Here is a 6175-nt window from a genome sequence, read left to right as displayed (position 1 = left end):
AGGACAAAGGCCCTCTGAGGAGTTAACATGTGGGCTGAGACTTGTTTTATGAAAGAATCAGCTTTCTGAGTGTTCAACCATGGGGACGAGCAAATGCAAAGGCCCAGAGGCAAGAAAGAGCTTCGTAGAGTCAGAGTACAGAAGAAAGGCCATTGTGGCTGGGATATAGTAAACAAAGGGGAGAGTTGAGCTGGCAAACAAGAAGACCTGGCAAGGGCGGCAGAGGCCAGACCACAAAGGGCCTTTGGGGCCATGGTAAGGAATCTGGATTTTCTCCTGATTGCACAGGTGACAGTGACTGCAAGCAAGAAAATATTGTTAGACCTGTACTTTTTTAGAGATTGCTGGAGCTCTTGTGTAGAGAATGGACTGTGGTGAGGATAAGACTTAAGAGAGGGAGACCAATTAGGAGGCTTCTGTGAGGTGGTAGAGGCTTGGAGAAGGATGGGGCTGATGGAAAATGAGCAGATTGGGATTCTGCTTTAGAGGTGGTTGAACACGGACTTGCTGATGGCTGGGATGTGAGGTAATGTAATTAACTCCATTTTAAGTCAGAGAGGAAACTGTATCCTAGAAAGGCTAAGAGGCTTGCTTTAGGTCACCTACCTAGTAAGTGGCCTTATGGAGGTTCAAAACCCAGATCTTTCTGGCTCCAAAGGCTGTGCTCTTAAATGACTTGTAACAAGGATTGATTTTCCTATAAACTTAATTTGAACTCAGTGGGCATTCCCAATAAGCATATGTTTGGATAATGTCCTGTGTGGGAGGTATAATTCTGAGCTGTATATACTATGTTAAACTTTTAAATGCTATAGCTTTCTATTTTAAAAGCATTTTAAGATCATGATTTCAAATTTTTGGTATTGTTAAAGAAATATTAATAAAGGAAAAATTTTAATTTATAATTTTTATTATACCAAAGTTTGGGAGTTGTTCTTAGCATATAATTTTGTACTTATTTCTTCAATTATTTGACTTTTTCTTTGCTTTCTGATCATTAAAACATGAGGATTTAATGTTGGGTTACCTTACATTTAAAAATACAGATACTTAAATTTTTTACAGTAATTAAAAGAAGAGAGTATAGGTTTAAATGATTTTTTAAACTCTGTACTCTAGAGGTCATGATAAAAAATATTAGCACACTATCCTTTTTCAGTTATTCCATTTTAAAGACTTTTCTTTTAAGAGAACAGATCCTTTGCTTATTGCATTTGTAAAATATAAAACATTAAGGATAAAGACAATAAACAGAATTGAATGTCTATGCTTTGATTTTTTTCCTTTAAAATTTTCTGTCCTAAATCCTATTTTTTGAAATTGGTATCTTACTTTCTCAATAAAAACAAGGTGGTTATAATCACCTTAGGTTGACTTGAAAGTTTCATTATTAAGTGATAAATTTTATGATTTGTAATTAAGAAGCCTGAAGAACTACTTTCAAACCTAAAATTTCTTTTTTCCTATAAATTTTAAATGAATTTTTCCCACTCTAGTCTGAAGTTCTTAGTTGTCTTGTCCATGTCCCTTTTACATACAAAACAAAAAATTGTTTTTTTCCTTTTTCATGATTCTTCTTATGTAATTAAATATAATAGCTATTTCAGCTTAGTAACAATTGCTGAATCACCACATAACATACTTGAAAAAAAATATTCAAACTCTCATTTCTCTATTTTTTATTTGGCATACTCTTTTAATGACTTTTTTAACAATCTGTAAGTGGCCCCTTATTTTTGTTTGTGTATGTGTTGGATAAAAGTTTCATTTTGTGGTAGCAGTCTTTTATAGTAGCAAATAAAAGTTAGTATCAAGTATGACCTCATTTGGTGATATAATTTAAGGATTTTTCTCTTATGGTTCAATTTTGGTATTTTTGTGATTGTGGGCTTATCCTTCCTTATACATAAAACATTAATACAAGTGTTTGCTTATATAATTTAAAAGGATGGATAGAAACCGTTTGCAAAAAACAGTATAAACACTTTCTCCAACCCATGTAATTGACATTTTCCTAATGAAACTTGGTTCTCTGTTTACCTGGGCATATATCCTCCAGTCATACAAAGCATATTTTTAAAAATTCACTGTTTATAGAAAACACATCTATAATTAATGCATGCGTCCTAAGTTGCTTCAGTCGTATCCAACTCTTTGCAACTCTATGGACTGTAGCCCGCCATACTCCTCTGTTCACGGAATTCTCCAAGCAAGAATACTGGAGTGGGTTGCCATGCCCTCCTCCAGGGGATCCTCTTGAGCCAGGGATCGAACCCGCATCTCTTATGTCTCTTACATTGGCAGGCGGGTTCTTTACCACAAGCGCCACCTGGGAAGCCCCATAATTAATACAATGAACCTAATTTTAACAGACGAAGTTTTTCAGTTCACCTATAATTAATTTTTGCTTTCTGCCTTAAATCTTAGTCTCTAAAGAGGCTATAATTAAACCAGCCAAAGAAGGATTTCCCCACATAGCACAGCCACCACCACTTTGGCCAGGGGTACTCATGTTGGGTGTAGCCAGGACACAGGTCAGGAAGCCCAGGTCCCCAGGCCCATTGTGGAGGCTGGCTTTCAAGCTGTGCTACTTACTGCCCCTCAGTGCCTATACCAGCCCTCTGAGATCTTGCAAATATCTGCCATTTCTATTATAAATTCAGATGGGTATTGAACAGAGCATACGCTCTATTGATGACTAATCAACGCCATCATCTTTATGATTTTACCACATTGTTACCTTATTTTTGCCTCGTATATATAACTGAAAAGTGAAAATAGCCGAGTCATGACTTTGGTAAATCTTTTAATTAAATAACTTGAGATCTTACAGGTTATGCTGTTAAGGCAATTTTAATTATGTTTCATTATCTCAGATATTTCATTACCCTACAGATCACAGATTAAAAAAGAACTGAATTTATAGTTAGCTCACAAGAAAATACAATATATAAAGTGCCAAATATGTTGATACTCAGCTGTAAAATTCTCTTTGAAGTAGAAATGTTAAAATATTTATTCTTATTAAAAACTTTCTTATGATGGCATGAAATGTACAGTAAGTGGAAGAATAGCCTTTTCAGGGAAATAAAACAATATTTGTTACCCAGTTTCACCACGAGGACATACGAAGATATCAACACAAAGAAATCACTTTTTCTTTGTTAATGGGCTTTGCAAAAAGAAGTCATGATAATAACTGTCAGCTGATTTTTTGTTTAGTGCTCCAAAAAGTAGAAATGAGCAAAAACAGTAACTGGGTTTAAGATTTTGAGCTCCATATCATGTGATATTTGGGGAAATTACATTTTTTCAGATATGTTTGTGTGTGGTTTTTTTTTTCTTTCACTAAGTCATACATTATAAATTATCCTTTGCATTATGTAGCAGTTATTGTTAATACCACTGGTAAAGGATATTTGCTCAAGGCACCAATTATTGCACTGTTTCTTTTTAAATTTGTTTTCATTTTAAGCCCCAGCACAAATGTGCCAGCTCTATGTACAAAAGATTCTTTCTGCTCAATTATTTCAAATTGTGTTATGTCAGCCTTTAATTGAGCAAGTTAGTTGGACAATTTTTTAGAGCATCAGACAACACCTCTTACCCAGATAATGAACAAACACATCCATTCATTGATTGGCTCACCCATTCTTTCATTTGTTCCTTCATTTTTAAAACTCCATCTATCATGATTGTGCATGCTCAGCTGCTTCAGTCATGTCCAACTCTTGGCGACCCAAGAGACTGTGGCCCGCCAGGCTGCTCTGTCTTTAGGATTCTCCAGGCAAGAATATGAGAGCGGATTGCCATGCTCTCCTCCAGGGCATCTTCTCGATCCAGAAAACGAATCCCTGCCTCTTATGTCTCCTGCTTTGGCAAGCGGGTTCTTCACCACTAGGGCCACCTGGGAAGCTGCATCTGTCATGATTACGTGTCAGAGAGAAATTATGGCATGGCTCTATCTAGGTGTAATGTGCTGTGAATTCTCCTTAGATGAGAGATACCTTTGAGAGGCAAAGAATAATTTTATGTGTTTATGTAATAGACTCCTACTGAAACAGTTCTATTATTAATATTTTATTTCCCTCATAAAATATCAGGCCTTACTTCAGACTCACGATGTAGTGGCTCATGAAGTTTACAGTGATGAAGCATTGAGGGTTACACCTCCTCCCACTTCTCCCTATTTAAATGGTGATTCTCCAGAAAGTGCAAACGGAGACATGGATATGGAGAACGTGACCAGAGTTCGCCTGGTCCAGTTCCAAAAGAACACAGATGAACCAATGGTAAGTAGGGGAAAAAAAAATCTCCTGTATTCTCATAAAATCCCAGCATGAGTTCGAGCACCTACCTTCAACCTATACTACTAGAGGTGGGGAGGAAAGGAGGGTGTGGAGAGTTTTCAAGAAATCAGTTTCCAGATCCTCATTTCAAGGCCACCACCATACCCCCGCCCCCACTACCCCCACCTAAAATTGTCCTGCCTGACACCGTGCCTAAGGTATGTTGGCTTTCCTTCTCACCTCTCCTTTCACAGTTGCTCTTCAACATCAACAAAGAAAAGACAGACCTAATATATTAGTCTAGCGTGTAAAGACCTCTGGGATAGCAGGGACAGGGTCCAATGTGAAATACTGGAATTGGTGTTGAAAAGGTGAACGTCTAAAGTTCCTTTTACAAGTCGAGTGGTGTCCAGATCTTTTGCCCTCAACAAAATTAGAGGAAGACTAATTGGGAAGACATTCAAAGAATTGAGTGCCATTGTTAAAGTTCCTTCCATTAACACCTACCTGTTTAGTATGAATTCACCTTGTCAGTTCTTAGGTGTAGCATTGGAATAGAACTGATGCTGAACCCTGCTTCATCCTCATAGAATTTTCATAGACTGGGAAGATCAAGGAAAGGCTCCTTGATGTTTACTGCACAGAGGGGGCAGTGAGAGGGGAGACCATCCAGCCAAACCAAGTAGCATATGCAGAAACCTGCTAGTGAAAAGTCTCTTAGCCCAGTTTCAAAATGGAAAGAAGGCACCACAGCTGGACTGTAGAAAACAAGATGTGTGTCAGAAGAGGGCCTCATAAGTATTGATTTTGTTATCTATTTTAAAAACAGTGAGAGGCTATTAAAGAGTTTTAAGCAGGGAGATAAAATCAGATTTTCATTTTAGAAATAAGCACTCTGGAAGATGGATTAGAGGGGGACAAGAGTGGCTAGGGGGAGACCAGTTAAGAGACTGTAACTGCAGTAATACATGGGAGAGATGATGGAGCTCTGAACTACAGGGATGGATGTCGAGTGGAAAGAAGGGAATAGATTCAATAAGAGAGTAATTCAGGAGACCTTGAGAATGGATTGTTGATGGGGACTGAGGCAGACACGAGTGTCTAGTGTGACCTTAAGCTTTAGGTTTTTCACAGCCAGGTGAACAGTGATGCTACCCACTGAGACAGGGAATATTGGGAGAGTTCCAGTTTTTAGGAGGAATGATTTCTTTAAGAAAAAGGAAAACATTCAAACGTATGTATTCATATCTGCTCCTCAGAACATAGAAAAGGGATCCTGGGATATAGGAAAACAGATTACTTAAGAATGTTGCCCAGTTGCTTTCCAGGTTAAAGGAAGAATTACAGAGCAGTGATCCTATGATGGCAGTTTCCAGAAAGCCCTCAACCCTAGACTTTCAGGTTGTAATTCTCACTTACTGTTCTTTGCCAGTTAGACTGTATTATCTCAGCACTTACAGCAGACATGGGACATGAAGTCACCTCACCCTCTGGTGCTCACCAAGCAACTCTTTGACTTAACAGCCCAGGCAGTAGCAGCTTTGGGTCCCTCAGGCAAATCACTTCATGTCCGTGGAGACCTCGTTTTGCTCATACTTTTCTTAGCAAGTATGATCAAAAGTGTGCTTGATTTCTACCTACCCAGATCCTACCCAGCTCTGAAAGTCTAACACTCCCCTCATTCATTTCATATATTCATTCACTCATTTAGCAAATGTTTTAAGTACCCACTATGTGCAGAAAAGACCCTGGTGCTGGGAAAGATTGAGAGCAGGAGGAGAAGGGTGTGGCAGAGAATGAGATGATTGGATGGCATCATCAATTCAATGGACATGAGTTTGAGCAAACTCTGGGAGATAGTGAAGGACAGGCAAGCCTGGTGTGCT

At 38.3% G+C, this 6175-nt stretch overlaps 1 long non-coding RNA gene across 1 annotated transcript in view; it reads left to right on the top strand.

The window, feature by feature from the left end:
• LOC104995348 overlaps positions 1-6175 on the top strand; it is a 15850-nt gene that overhangs the window by 2634 nt on the left and 7041 nt on the right. The window contains exon 3 of the long non-coding RNA XR_826057.1: positions 4104-4292. This is a non-coding gene — a long non-coding RNA (uncharacterized LOC104995348). The remainder of the gene's footprint in view (positions 1-4103; positions 4293-6175) is intronic.

Source organism: Bison bison, unplaced genomic scaffold (genome assembly GCF_000754665.1).
Source record: "Bison bison bison isolate TAMUID 2011002044 unplaced genomic scaffold, Bison_UMD1.0 scf7180017850802, whole genome shotgun sequence".
NCBI classification, from domain to species: Eukaryota; Metazoa; Chordata; class Mammalia; order Artiodactyla; family Bovidae; genus Bison; species Bison bison.
The sequence above is the reverse complement of the archived record's forward strand: the minus strand, read 5'-3'. Positions and strand labels throughout refer to the sequence as shown.